The sequence below is a fragment of the Mustela erminea genome, chromosome 19 (assembly GCF_009829155.1).
Source record: "Mustela erminea isolate mMusErm1 chromosome 19, mMusErm1.Pri, whole genome shotgun sequence".
Lineage (NCBI taxonomy): Eukaryota > Metazoa > Chordata > Mammalia > Carnivora > Mustelidae > Mustela > Mustela erminea.
The window spans coordinates 39878671-39894874 of NC_045632.1; the positions used below are offsets into that span (position 1 = coordinate 39878671).

Genomic DNA, 16204 nt, shown 5'->3' on the forward strand with positions numbered 1-16204 from the left:
TAAATGTGAACTTTCTAATGTGACAGAAGAGAACTGTATGAACCAAAATATTAGGCAAATAGTTGCATAACATAGACTGGGGCACAAAATACATGGTAAAAAAGTAGCTGAAATAGTAAATAAAATCTGTAAATGTGGTGAGCCAAGAAAAGTCCAGTGATTTATCCAATAACCACTGTGGAAGATATTTCACAATAAACAGAAGTCAGGTAAATGGGAAGCCAGGACTATACAGTATAAGGGATGTTTCTTTAGGTAGAAGTCCAAGCAAATGGTCAACAGTGCATGTTATCCTATACCTAAATCAAGAAGTTAAAAAGACAGTCAAAGAAAAAAAAAAAAAAGATGCTTCTCAGACATTCTCCCCTTCAGATTTCTTATGGAGCACTCCTATTTGACCACTATATGCATATAAACCTTAATGATCTGCTAGAATTCTAACACAAGCTTTCTTGTTCCCCTTTTCTCTTTCCCTCTTCCTCTCTTTCCTCTTCTTCCTTTCACCTCCCTCCCCACCTTAATTAAAATGAAGAATGTCTTGTTGGGTAGATTGGGGCAAGAGTTATTAGGGGCAGTAGGAAGCGGCAGGTAGGCTAATGGTTAAGAACATACTTTTCAAGAAGTCAACTTCCTTTTTTTTTTTTTTTTTGTTTTTTTTTTTTTTTTTTTTTTTTTTTTTTTTTTTTTTTTTTTTTTTTTTTTTTTTGCCTTTTTGTTCTTGATCCTTAAGCAACTCTGAGGCAGGAAGACTCAGTACAGTTACAATGGAGAACAGTGGTGGAGGTTTGAAAATCAAATGTCATACATATATACATTACAACAGTCTTCTTGGTATGGGAGGCATTCTGCCTTTCCCACAAATTAAAGTGCAGTAAGAACAGAATCAGAAAAGGACTAGCTCTGGGGCCCCTGGGTGGCTCAGTTAGGCTCCTGCCTCAGTGGGGATACTGCTTGTCCCTCTCTTTTGCCCTCCCCCCCACTCATGCTCTCTAACACATAAATAAGGATCTTTAAAAAAATAAAAGAACCAGGCTACTTCTTTATCAATAGTGCAAAAGATGCTCCCAATGATATTCTGCAAATATCTGGGAATGATACATCATGTCTGCAACATGACCCAGATGTTTTTACATAAATATCCCTGGATTATGAACTGCTTGAGAATCAAGTCCTTGGCTAACTCATTGCATATCCCATTAGAGAATGGAATCTCAGGTCACAGAATATGTAACACTCTTCCTTGGAATGTTTGTGGCTGTTGGTCCAATTGTTTTTGTCAGGACTCTCAATTCAAAATGGCACAGATAAGCTTCAAAGTCACTGATAAAGCCTTTCATACTATTGTCCAGTCAAAAGTATGATGTTTCTCTTTTGGGAAAGACACATGTAAGTTCATTATTTCATTTTGCTTTAATTAACATCTTACAAGTTGATGCTGTCTTTTTCCTCGAGAGAAAAATGAAATCAAAGAAGAAGAAGGGTCCTTGCCGGATTTTGTCCTTTAGAGCAATGAGTCATGTTAACCTAATCACTCAGGTATAGCCATAGATCAGCCTCAGGCCCACTATTTTATAGGAAAATGGGAAGCAACAGTGACTGGCAGGTACCTAACACAGGAGCACCCCAGTTTTTTTTATTTTGTTTTTGTTATATATTTATTTCTTAGATCAGAGACATGGCTTTACTTACTTAGTGTATAACCTCAGATGAGTCACTTCTCAGCTTATATTCTTTTTTTTTTTTTTTTAAAGATTTTATTTATTTATTTGACAGAGAGATCACAAGTAGGCAGAGAGTCAGGCAGAGAGAGAGAGAGAGAGAGAAGCAGGCTCCCTGCTGAGCAAAGAGCCCCATGCGGGGCTTGATCCCAGGACACTGAGATCATGATCCGAGCCGAAGGCAGCGGCTTAATCCACTGAGCCACCCAGGTGCCCCTCAGCTTATTTTCTTATAAAATACATTAATGATTATTTTTATATTTCATGGTATGGTTATAAGGATGATAAATAAAAGTAAGGTATAAAAATAAATTAGTGCTGAAACTGACATTTTCATTCTTGCAGGTCAAACTACCAGGTGTTCAGAACTATCCTGGCTATGATGAGGGCCCTTCTATGTTTAAGCAATCCCATTATGCCCATAATCTCACTATACTCTTTTGCTTTTATGTGACTTTAGGTTTCCACTGGGTCCTTCTCTTTCTAACTAGCCTCTGACTCTCTGATGAGTCTCCTCCATCTTCTATCTGTGAATGTCAGAAAAGTAATGATCAGCAGCCCCAATTTTAAGAAATCACCATTGATAAGCTATCTACTCTTGTCCTCATAGGATAATTTCTCTTACCTTCCAGATTCAAAATCCTTGTCTCTACACTTCTATGCCTTACCTACCTCAGATGCCTTCAATTCAATAATTTCACAGATTGATTTCTCCCAGTCTCTTGATTATTTTTCTAGTTTTGCTTCCCTGACTCTGAGGTCTTTGTTCCCTTTGACAATAACAGTTATATTCTAGCTACAGACTCTATAGAAGTCCATCCAGGAAAAGTCAAGCTTCAGCCAGTCAAAAATAAGGGAGGCAGAATGTTGTCTTTTATTTCCCTGTTCCTAGGTATGTTCATTCAGGCTTCCTTACATACTAGTTGAGTGATCATAGGAAAGTTAATTAATCTCTTTGAGTCTCAGTTTCCTCATGTCTAAAATATAAATAATAATACCACCTACAATAGACTTATGGTATAAACTATATTAAAGAATTTATGTAAGTATGTAGTAGTTGAGATAGCATCTGACTTAGTGCAAATAAGCAATATACTTTAACTGCCAGTATTATTATTAGTAGTAGTAGCAGCAGCAGCATTATTATCTCACTCATTATTCATTTTAACCTAGCTGAGTTTTAGTCTATGACTCAGTCTTTTACATGGCTTCTTATTTTCAGCAACACAGGTAAAATAGTAAAAAAGCTAATTCCTCCTGATCCCCCAGTGCTTGGGTTTAGTTGTTTCAGATTTTTTTTTTTATTTTTATTTTTTAAGATTTTATTTATTTATTTATGTACTTGAGAGAGAGAGAGTCAGAGGAAGAAGCAGACTCCCCACTGAGCCCAATGCGGGACTCGATCCTGGACTCCAGGATCACGACCTGAGCCAAAGGCAGTCACCTAACCAACTGAGCCACCCAGGCACCCCAGTTGTTTCAGATTTATGTAGAGAATGCTAATGAGCCTTACCTCTGAGATAGTTACTAGACTGGTGACAGAGATGGTCACTGTTTCTTTCTTGTGAAGGGAGCTCCTGTAGTGTCTGACCTCTTTCTATTCCTCATTCACTACTTTGCATAAGTAGAGAATTTACTTAATCTGACTGATGCGTATAGAAGAGGAAATGGGACATACACAACCTAGTCACTTTAGCCACATACCTCCTGAAAGTTATTTCAGTCCTTACAACACACAGCATACCCTTTTTCCTTCTGTGCCCTACTAAAATTTCTACAATGAGGCCTTCACACAGGGAAGTAGGCAGTTTTACATCACTTCGTGGGACTAGGTGGGCTGGCCTTGTTGCTTCTGAGTTTCAATATTGGAAAGTTGACTTCCTGGCAATGTTTAATATAAAATTGGTATTTTGGCTCTGTATTAGTTTGAGATGGCTGCCCTAACAAAATGCCACATTGGGTGACTTAGAAAACTAAATTTTATTTTCTCACAATTCTGGAGACTGCAAGTCAAAGATTAAGGTGTTGGAAGGTTCGGCTTTTCTTGGGCCCTCTCTCCTTGGCCTACATATAGCCACCTTATCCCTCCGCCCTCACATGGCCTTTTCTCTGTCAAAGCATATTCCTCGTATCTCTTTCTCTTCTTAAAAGGACACCTATTCTTTTGAGTTAGGGCCCTACTCTTAAGAAGAAATTTAACTTTAAACAGTGCTTTAAAGGCCCTATCTCCAAATACAGTCACATTCTAAAGCACTGAAGTTTAAGGCTTCCACATAAGAATTTTGCAGGGACACAATTCAGTCCCTAACAGATTACCATGCACTTTTCTCTCAGCTGTTTTCAAATAGTATGTTTGGATAAGATAGTACAGATGAAACATTTTGAAGACTTTAGTAGTCTTAAGACAGTATTTATCAACCCTATTTTCATTATCTAAGTAAGAGTTCCTTCTTTGGCCCTAGGGAGGACCATAGGACCTCCTAATATCTAAGATGTTTTGACCCTAAGAGCCAAATTTTGTCCTCTTGGGGTGGTCTTCTAAAAAAAAATAAATTAAACGTAGAGTATGAACAGAGTCCAATCATCAAACTTTTACTATGAAATATTCCAGAGCTCCTTAGCCCCTTCCAAGGCAGTACTCTCACCTCTTAGCTCTAGGAACTACATAATAGGATCGTCCACAGTCATGGAGCATAAAAAGGGGAATCTTCTATTGCGCAGAATCTTCTATCGGGCTGAACCCTGAAATAAATAATTAAATAGGTATATTTATATCTATTTATAGATTTTATTAATTTATATATTTATAAATAGATAAATTAGAGCCCTGAACTAAATAAGTAATGGCACATTTCTACCTTCATGCCCATACTACATCACCGCACATTAAATGTATATTTGGGGTTGATTACCTGACTTAAAATGCAAGGTGGCACACGTAAGATTTCACTTTGTAAAGCCTGGGTGAATAAGATGCTTCAAAGAAACTTTTAATTATCCTCCAAAATAGCTGAAAGTAAGGCATGAAGTACTCATGTGACTCTCCATTGGAAAAGGTAGTCCCTATGAATTAGACCATCATGAACAGACAAAACAAAAAGAGCTTCCAAACATAAGCCCCAAACCAAAAGATAAGAATATCTAATTGTTGATGTCAACATGTTGTTGGTTTGCTTCTCACCTGGACAACTCTATAGAGCTCTTCTGGGAAGTCTACACAGTACTTATTCAATATAAGTTAACAATACTCCTGGTAATAACAGATAAGCATAACAACAAAAACAACAGAAGATCAACAACGACAAAACTTTGATAGCATTTCTATATCAGACCTGGGGTCAAAAATAATCTCATTTAATACACTACCACTAGGATATAGATGCTATCACCACACTTGTTCTACAGAGGAATTCCAATGAAGCTTAACAAGGTGGTAAGTTATTCAATGTCAAATCTAGGTCTATCTGATTACAGAGTCCAAGTATTTCACCACAAACCACTCTGGCTGCCACTTGCTCTTAACTCCTGGGTAAAGATAATAAAAACTAATCTTCACAGCACCAATACTATTCTTTCCTCTTATATTTTGTCTTTTTATACTGCAAGAGGGATAGCTCTGAGAGTTGCCTTCCATGTACATCCTCATATAAGAAGAAAAGAAACACACCATTTGGAGAGGAATCATGGCCAGAGGCAGAGCTGCAGCAATGCAAGCTGTATCTATAAAATTGAACCTTTAGAATGTACACCCCTCTGAAGCAGGTTCCATAGGTAATGATTTCTACCTTACAAATGAGGACACCAAGGACTACACACTTACTTCAGTGATTTATCTAAAGTCATATAACCAAATAGAAGGATCAAAAAAGAATTGATAACTTCTGAATCAAGTTTGCTGCTAGAGTCCCTATATCACATTGATTCTATGAAGGAAACAGTCTTCTTGTCTCCTCTGCAGCAACCCCCCCCACCCCTGATATCACCTCCCTACATCCTCGCCAACACTGTGGTTTTGAAGTTTCTAAGTCAGTTGGAGAAAATCAACTTCTCTAGCATCCATACACTCTCGTGCTAAAGCAGTCTACAGCACATAAGCACAGAGAGATTTACATCTTTGACTCTCTTCCAACAGATATTACTTATCTTGGACTGCCAGTAGAGTCTCGTCTATGTGATGTGCGTGACAGTGAAGAATAGCTTTTTGCTGCATTGCCCAGCTTCCAAGGGTAAAATAAACAAATAGTAAATAAATGCAAACAAACAGGAGTTATTGCTTGAGGGAATGAATATTCAGAAACATCTCTGGGAAATCTTGGCAAGGAAGTTGAGGTGGGAGACCTAATATTAATGGTCATGAAAATGACTCCCAGTTCACTGACCCTTTGCAGATTTTGTGAAGATTTGTCAAGGAAGCAAAAAACCATGAGGGATAGATTATTCAGCCTTTCTTGAGACTACCGTATGCCAAATCTTTCTCAGTAAAGCTGTCCTTGAATTACACATCATGTGAGAAAAGTTTGTTTATAACTTGGTCCTTTAAAACTTGGAATCAATTGTGTCTTATAAACAAACTGTAATGCATATGGTGGCTATACATCTTACTAGCAACTTGGATATATCAGACAGTCAAAAATGATAATTCTTCTTAATTGTAGTCCCCATTACAGGTTACTTCTCTCTCCCTCTCTACCTCTCTCTCTCTTTTTTTGTCTCCACAGCACAGCACAGAATATGCCTGCATTTTATAGAATATCTGTAGTACAATAAAATCTTATTTTATTAATGGATCTATTTTCAAATAAATTCATAGGGATATCTAGAAATTACCAGATTTAATAATTAAAATTACCAAATGTGAAAGAGAACTGGTTTATTTAGAATTGGTTGATTTAGTACTGGTTGAATTGAAGTCACAAATGTCTTTACAATTTTGATAATATGTTTAAATAAGGTGCTCTCAGTTTATTGTAATATTTGCCTATCAGCGATAAAAGATGTTTAAAATTGTACCAAAAGGTCAATTATACCAATACTAGTTTAATATCATTGGATCATGCACAGAAGAGATTATTTTATACTTTTCATTTTAAGAGAATAATTGACCTCTGAATCCTGACTTGTTTAAGCTCAATATTTCTTCAGATTGAGATATAAAGTGGAATGAACTCAGGGATTCAATCCCAGTAATGAACATTAGTTCAAAATCCTACTTTGATGTATATGAAAATGTGTTAAAAAATAAAACACATTTGATAGGCACAAACATATTTTTTCAACATAAGCATAAGCACAGTGTCAAGTACTAACATAATATAAACTATTTTGAGGGTTTTAGTCACAGCACATATGTACTTTTTTTTTCTTTCCTTCTACTCTAACATCAAATGCTAGCAGTGTAAGATCCACTTTAGAATAAATTAAGGGAATTGGGGTATACTGCTCATTGTAAAATGTATGTATTCTTAAAATGTTCAACATAAATGTATCCTATATATTATTTTTCATTCTAAGTGCACATAGTAAGTTCATGCACACGGTTTTATCCTCAGGTCAACTCCTCACAAGTGGCTATAAGAGATCCAGATTTCATCTGCAAGAATTCCAGATCTCATCATTCAAAGAGCAGAGGGTTTCAGTGAAAAAGCAAGTAAAGTTATTTTCCAGTGTGAGCATTGCTCCATATTAGAGATGTGTATCCATCCATGAACCAGTGTAGAAATAACTATGAGGTCAATTACAAACAAGCTGCATGGCTGAGGGTAAGGTTGGTCCCTTAAAATTAACTATAGGGGGCATTGCTAAAGGAAGAGGAAACTAAAAAATGACAAAGCAGCCAACATTTGCCTACCACAAGCTAACATCTGAGTCTCTAGTGGTTTGGCTAGGGTGTTTGCATTTTTATTTTTTATTTTATTTATTTACTTATTTTGAGAGTGTGAGTGAGCAAGAAGGGGAGAAGGGGCAGAGAGAGGGAGGGGGAGAGAATCTTAGGCAGGCTCCACACCCAACTCAGGGCTCCATCTCACAACCTTGAGATCATGACCTGAGTCTAAATCAAGAGTCGGGTGCTTAACTAACCGAATGAGCCACCAGGCGTTTGTATTTTTAAACAAATCTCCTAGGTGATTCCTAGTGGCATATGAACTTTAAGAATCATTTTTCATATACAATTCCTGTACCTCTAGAAACAATTTAAATATTGAGATCAGCATTTGAACTGGGAGACTAAGTGTTAGTGGGCATCATCCCATCTATTCACTGAGGGCCTGAATAGGACAAGATGACAAAGGAAGGAAAAATTCACTCATTCTACCTGACACTTGAGCCAGGGTACTGGTCTTCTGTCAATGGACTAGAACTTGCACCATCTGCTAGTAAGTGCTCAGGTATTTGCTCTCACACTGGAACTAAACCACCAGTTTTCCTGGATCTCTAGCTGCAGACAAAAGATCATGGAATTTCACAGCCTCCACATAAGCCAATTCTTCATAAAAAATATATATATAAACAAATATATTTATTATTTATTTTATAAATGTATAAATATGTTATAATATAATAGTGTAATACAATGTAGTAATATGCCAATATCACCATCACCCAATTGAGTATTTTCATGTGAAAGAATGAATATCAATCCCTTTCCTAACTCCGACATAGACTCATATTGTGGCATAATATTCTCCTTAGCATGCACCAAAATTAAACCAGAAAATTTTTAATATTTAGTACTTTTTTTATCAAGCTGTTTATAGACAGTTTCATTAACTTTAAGAAGAAATCATAATTTTAAAACAAGGCATATACATAAAAACACGAACATTAGACATATAGAAACACAAAAAAATGCAGGGTATGTACAAATGTCCTGTGACTTTAGACTTTCTGTAGAAAGGACCCTAGTTCTGTATTTTATACTAACAATTTTAAATCTTTACATTTAATCTCTTATTGAGTCCTGACAATAATGGATGGAGCACCATGAATTAAGGCCCAGCTTGACCTTAGATTTATATTTTTGACTTGGGCTCTTATCTAGGCCTGTTTTCCTATCCATAAAATAATAATTAAGGTGTATGTATTTCTCAGGTGACTCATTTTTAGTCTTGAAAGTTTATCATGACAGTCTATTAATTAACTTTTATTAAAGATAAATTTTAAGATCTAGCTTTATTCAAAATTATGCAGGGGCTTAAAAAAAATCCATTAAGAGGTTGTATTCAAGTTACCCAATGGCATCTCCCTCTATTTCCAGGTAAATTCTCCTATTTAAGATAGGCGAGCCCCCTCCTCAAAAGTAACTCTGCTGGCTGTAATATCTGTAACTTCCAGCATCCTGGTAGCCTCCTCCATGGTTGACAATACACACCCAAATTCAGAACCTGCCTCAACCACTTCCATGTAGTCGAACTCCAGGACCTCAATAAATTATTTATCTTCTTGATCCTATTTTCTTATTGACAAAACAAAGTTGTTTATATGCTTGCCACTCAAAGTATGGTCTTCAGTCCAATAGCATCATTATCACACCTGAACTTGTTAGAAATACAGAATTGCTGACTTAATCCAAAATCTTCTGATTAGAGAATTATTAGTTTATATAATTGTATCTAGTAACACAATGAACTTACAATGGTTCCTAATAATAAGAACTCAATAAATGTTATTATGCTTATTAACTTAGCAAATATTAACCAATCATAGTTCAGAAGGTCAAAGTAGAGTTGAATATTTTGAATATAGAGAGTGATGTCTTACAGTATTATAATTAAAGCTGTTCCCCTCAAAACAAAAAAAAAGGTCATCAAATAAGTGATCCTTAACCAGACTCCATTAATGGAGTTGAAAGGATTAATACCTACTAATATTTTAGCAAGAGAATACTGAGGCCTAGTGATGTTACCTATTTATTAAAACAGCAAATTATACAATGAAGTCTTCCTAATTATATTCTATATCTTTCACCAAATTCAGTCTTTTGAAATGAAATCCAATTAGATGCCATTCCTTCTTTCATGGTTCTTTCATGGTTCATTAAGTGCAATAGATAAGGCACAAACTTCTTGGTGCTCAGATGTTTAGTTTCAGCTTCTGCTACCCTCCCCGCCATTCTCTTGTATACCTCCATTTCCCAATCTGCCATTGTGCTTCCATCACTTAAACAGAATATGTACATCCCCTTAAATGCTATCATTTTCCATCAACTACAGAAATTCTACTTAAGTCCCTTCTCACATGTCACCTTCTCTGTGAAAAAACAAGTTTCCAAAGAAGGTGTAATTCTTCTATGAGTCTAACAGAACATAATTTGTACCGTCTCCTTAGCTGCCAATTATACGATGTTGGAACTGCCTACTTAAATCCATCCGTTCACACAGTAAACTGTGCCTCCAAGGAGGGAATGTTCATTTCCATTATTTCCTTAGCTTATATTCCTAGATTATTCTTAGACAGTAGCAGATCTCAAATTTTACTGTTCATCAGAAGCTCCCAGAAGCTTGTTAAAACACAGGTTTTAGCAGGTTTAACTGGGAAAACCTCTGATATATATTAGGAACTCAGCAAACTTTTGCTGAAAATATGAAAAGATATGGATATGTTTATCAATCTTGTACCTAATGTAAGATAGATCTGAGGCAAAATCTCAGATCTTCTATGTACTAATCTATACATGGGCACTTTATGTGAATTTTGTTGTTGTTGCTCCTCAGAGCATTTGTTTTCTATGAAATTTCTAAATTTCACAAATTTAGTGGCTTTAAACACATGTATTACTGTGTGGCAGTTCCTACTGGAAAAGGTAAGCACTGAAAGAACTTCCAAAAGACCCAGCAATTCCAGTCTTAGTTACATATTCAAAAGAATTGAAAACAGATATTCAATCAAATACATGTACACACACATATAGTAGCACTATTCACAGTAGCCAGAAAAATGCAGACACCTCAAATGGCCATTGATGGATGAATGGATAAATAAAATACATAGCTATACAACAGGATACTATTCAGTGACAGAAAGAAAAGAAGCACTAGTGGTCTGGCCAGAGTGTTTGCATTACACTTCTGAGGTTCTGCCCTGTGACTCAAGATCCCCCTCTGTTGTCTATCCAGACATTTGTATTCATCTTTCAATATTGATAATCTCCATGCAGGTTGTGGCTCATATATTCGTGTCCCCAGGACAATCAATCACTATATTTGCTTAAGCATTACACATCATAATAAATTATAATTATTTGTCTAGAACCTGCCTTCCCATATGAAATGTTAACTTCTTATCAAGGAGATAACATGACTTCTTCGTATGCTGAACAGATGGCACTCTTTTATAGGACAAACCTAATTAGAAGAGACCTCCCAGAATGATTTCCCTTTTGATTAACTTAAAATCAAATGCTTTGGGACCTTAATTGTATCTGAAAAGTCCCTTCACCTTTGGCAAGTCACAGGTTCTGCTTATACTCAAGGACAGAAGGTTATACAAAGTTGTGATTCATTGGGGTGGGGAGGTCACCTTAAAGTACGTTTGCTTGCTACAAACAGAATGCTTGTGTTCTACAAAATTGTCAAAAGGTGACATCTAATCCCCAGTTACGATATTTAGTGTTTGTGTCCTGGGGAGGGCTTTACCCTCATGAATGGGATCAGTCCCTTACAAATGAGATACCAGAAAGTTCCCTTGTCCTTCCACCATGTTAAGACACAAGAAGACTGTCATCTATACACCAGGAAGTAAGATCTCACCATCATCCCATCCTCTGAACCATGAGAGATCAAGTTCTATGGTCTGTAAATCACTCAGTCTATGCTACTGCAGTAGCAGCAGCCAAAATAAACTAAGACAATGTTATATTACATTGTCAATTTGTAAAGTAACAAAGTAATAACTCATACCTTTAGGTCTATCATAGGAATTTAATGATACAAAGCCAGTATAATGCTGATATATTAAAGGTGCAATAAATATTACATATTATTAATACTATAATAATATTAATATAAATATTAAATATTATAATACTATAATAATTATTTACCTCATTTATCATATGTCAAGTATCATTACTTAATTCTTCCTAATATAAATTTATTTTACTTCCAATAAAGTGCATGAGACTGAAAAAAAAAAACCCTAATCATGAGTATAATATTTTACAGTTGAATAACAGGGACCCAACACACCTGACTCCAATGCTTCAAAATATATTTGAGAGAGAAAATAGCATCCTAGCCCAACAAAGTAATGACAGGCAGGCTTATAAGGAGATGTGTGGAGTTTTCTGAGCAGGTGTACACATACAATGCATCTTAGAGAGAGCTTTATTAGAGCCATTTTTTATCTGAATAATGGTGGTAACCAAATCAATAGGAGATGGCAGTGCTGTTGGATGCTGCTGCCTAATGGGTGCCTCCCCCTAAGGGCCTAGGTAAGCAATTTCAGATTATTTTTCCAGAACCTTATACTATTACTTGTCTCTGAATAACTGCAGAATTTCTTCACTGTCAGAATAGTTATATTCTAGATTTTCATGCAGTAGTGCTGGAACCATAGGGAGCAGACTAGTGAAGAGGTGGATCTGCCCATTGTATGCAGGAGGGAGACCTGTGATGAGGCTGGCTGGATAGGTATGGTCTCTAGAAACAAACCTGGATCCCGTATTTGTTTTTGTTTTTTTAAAGATTTTATTTATTTATTTGACAGAGAGAGATAGATCACAAATAGGCAGAGAGGCAGGCAGAGGGGGAGGGGGAAGCAGGCTACCCGCTGAGCAGAGAGCCCTATGCAGGGCTCAATCCCAGGACCCTGAGATCATGACCTGAGCTGAAGGCAGAGACTAAACCCACTGAGCCACCCAGGCGTCCCTAGATCCCATATTTGTTTTATCACCATCAAGCTGTGTAGATGGGCAATTACGTATCTAGCTAAATCCAGGCTTCTTAATCTGCCAAATAAAAATAGCCACTCTAAATTTTAGTATTGATTAAAGCATTATTTTGTTTAAAATATTTTGAATACTGGTAGCCATTTTTACTGTTATTGCTATTGTTATTATTATTATTATTGTTAGTGTTATGAAGTACCTAACACAGAACCTGAAATGTATGTGGCTTAAGGTCAATAATGATTCCATTTACATAAAGGCCTTAATATTCAAAGCTTAGATAAAACAAAGAGATTGGATAATGTTAGCTTTCCTGGAAGCCCAGTTTGCCTTTAGACTCAAACTATGTGAGTCAGAACCCCTGCTAATACTTGTGTGACCTGGAGCCTGCCACAAACTATTTATGCCAGGTGCATCACCTGGTAAATGGTGGGAAACCACAGGGTTGCCATGAGCAGTGGACAAGGTGAGCTGATTGATATCTTACTGAATGCCTAGAACGTATTAAGTGCTCAGTGGGGTAAGATACTAGAGATAAATAATAAGGGGGGGGTTTGCATCATTCTGCTCACTCCATAATCCAATATCCCAGTATATAACTTTATGTAATAACTTATGTAATACACTTCTGAGGTTCTGCACCAAGCTCCTCCTCTGTAATCCACTCAAAAAATTTTTATTTATCCTGATGTTTTCCATGAAGATTGTGGCTCACATTTCTATGCTCCCAGGGCAACCAATTGTTACTTCTGCTTAAGTACTATATGTTACACTGAACTATAATTATCTGTGTAGAATCTGCCTTCCCACTGAAAATGCTAAGCTCCTGAAAAGATAACCTTTAGTCTTTTTCATAAGCTCAACAGCTAGCACAGACCTCAATCAGCAATAGCTGTTTAAGTAATCCAAAGTGTAAAATTAATGAAAGAATAAGTGAGTGAAGGAACAAGAAAATAAATGAATGTTCCCTGACATTATTTTGCAGTTACCTTTGCCAGGGAAACAACTGGTAAATGAGAAATATAATTCTCATTTGCATATTATAGATCACTTTAAAATGATTTGAATGATGGTTGACATGATTCCCTGCCCTCAAGCCAACCCAAACAAATTTTCCAATTTGTTTCCAATCAACCCAAACAAATCCAGCCGAAACAAACAAACAAACAAACAAATGTCAAGAAAACAGAAATAGTGCAATAGGTGAAGGGATTAAGAGTGCATTTATCAGATAAGCATTGAGAAATGTATGGAATTGTTGAATCATTATCTTGTATATCTAAAACTAACATAATACTGCATGTTAATTATACTTGAATAAATAACTTTCAAACAAGTAAAAAATAAATATGAACAAGTAAATAAAACAGCAATTAAAATACATTTTTAAAAGAATAGATATGTTTCCTAAATTGTTTTTCTACTTTATATATGCATATATTATTCAGTTACTTTGTTTTTAAAAGTTTTAACTCTTGTCCACTTTTTATTATTTTAAAATAAAGAAGTTTGCTACTCTGTTTCCACTCTCCTCAGAACTTCTAGATAATCCTTTTGAGAAACCCATAATATCACTTCCTAAGACCTGACCCACACCCAATAGGAAATAAGGAGGCAGCCAATGTGACTTAAAAGAAATGGGAGGGAGGGTCTGTGGAAACCATCCTGGGGGCCAAAGCAGGGGATAGGAGGGGGAGAAACAGAGTAAATGTCTAATTGTAATCAAACTAATGATGGCAGTTCAAATAGTGAACTTTGATGACTGGTAGGAAATTAGGTAGGTCCTTAAGAAGAACTAAGAAGAGAAAAGGAAGAAATAAACATGCAAAAAACAAGAGTCTGAGGAAGAAAATAGAGAAGTGTAACTTCTTATTTTCTTACTGTGTATGAGGCACCATGCACATTTGGATATGGAATACACACAAATGAACATCTAAACAGCACAATTCCATCTACCCACTGCCTCATAATTTATGTCCCACAACAGGTAATTACTCCAACTGAAACAACATTGGTATGTTTTCCCTACAACTTTTTACTTATTTATTTATTTATTTATTAAGGATTCTATTTATTCATTTAAGAGAGAGAGAGAGAGAGAGACAGCGCACAAGAGGGGGGAATAGGCAGAAGGAGAAGTAGACACCCTGCTGAGTGGGGAGCCCAATGAAGGGCTCAATCCCAGGACCCAGAGATCGTGACCTGAGCCAAAGGCAGACACTTAATCATCTGAGCCACCCAGGTGCTCCTCTACAACTTTTTAAAATTGCTTTTATTGTTCCTCTCTACATTGACTGATATTCTCTGTCTTTATATTTTATTCTTACTCAGCCATATTTCCTGATACTTAAAATTTGGACCCAGGTATCACATCTCCCAGAAAATCTTGCCTGTCCAATGTCCTTCCCATGTCCGATGTCCTATACTATGTATCTTTATGTTGTGTTAATAACCTGTGGGTCTGTTTTCTTGCACTTACTTGATTGTGTCTGTCTTTACAGTCACCAATGAATGATGGCTAAACAAAAACAGGTTGGACAAATGGTCCCATTTTAATCATCACAGAAAACCTGTAAGTAGGTGTTATCTTTTGAATCTTACACACGATGAATTGTCAAATACACAGTATCAGCATCAGCTTCTGGATTCAAAGTTATATCTATCATACTTCCAGTCCACACTCTTGTCACTCAGCAACATTATAATACTTTAATTAAAATATAACCTCAGAAAAGAGAAAATGGCTATTGCTGAAAAGAGTTACACCAAAAAACAATATATACCTGACAAAATCAGAGTTACTTCTGCATTCTTGATGAGAAAAAGCAAAAGAAAGAAACTAAACATTTCTGATTGATCAGAGAAATGAAAATACATTCTGTGAAATGAAATCTGTGTTCTTTATACATGCCAGAAAGACATTTCAGGAAAAAAAAAATAATCCATCCGAAGTGTTATAAAGTCTTTCTTGTGCTCCTATTAATAGAATTCGTAGATGAAAGAAAAAGAGCAATAGTCTTGGATCCAGGCAAAATGAATCGATTTGTCAGCTCTGATGAACACAGTGTAACTGGTATTTTTAAGAGTGTGACCTTAGCCTTTTTACTTAAACTCTCCAGGCTTAGTTTCCACATCTGAAAATTGGACATCATGATATCAAGGTCATAGAAATTTTATAAGTTGTAAATTAGATCATATAAAACATCCATTCCAGTAACTGCCACATACTAAATACTCAGTTAGACATGATGATAATGATCATAATGACACCTAAGTCAGGTCTTAACTCTGTGAGCTACAATGTCCTTAGGCGAATATGTTTTGCATAATGAAATGATTATAGGGAGGACCCTAAATGATGATGAACTCATTTTGAGGCATAATGTGCATATGCAGGATGATGAAATTCTTAGGAACAGTACTCGGGCTTATTTCTGGTTTTGTTAACGAAGCCAGTGGGCCAGGAAGGCTTCATTTCTATCTTGGCATATCAACACTTTGTTACCATGAAAAGGGAAATACAAACACACAGGACAAAATCAAAACAAAAATATGGAACTCTTTTATTACCATTATTAGATAGAGACAGTTTTGTTCTCCA

At 36.1% G+C, this 16204-nt stretch overlaps 1 long non-coding RNA gene across 1 annotated transcript in view; it reads right to left on the reverse strand.

Annotated features, from left to right (window-relative positions):
- Positions 1-4359: 4359 nt before the first annotated feature.
- LOC116578772 overlaps positions 4360-16204 on the reverse strand; it is a 49357-nt gene continuing 37512 nt past the window's right edge. Inside the window, exon 3 of the long non-coding RNA XR_004281046.1 lies at positions 4360-4460. This is a non-coding gene — a long non-coding RNA (uncharacterized LOC116578772). The remainder of the gene's footprint in view (positions 4461-16204) is intronic.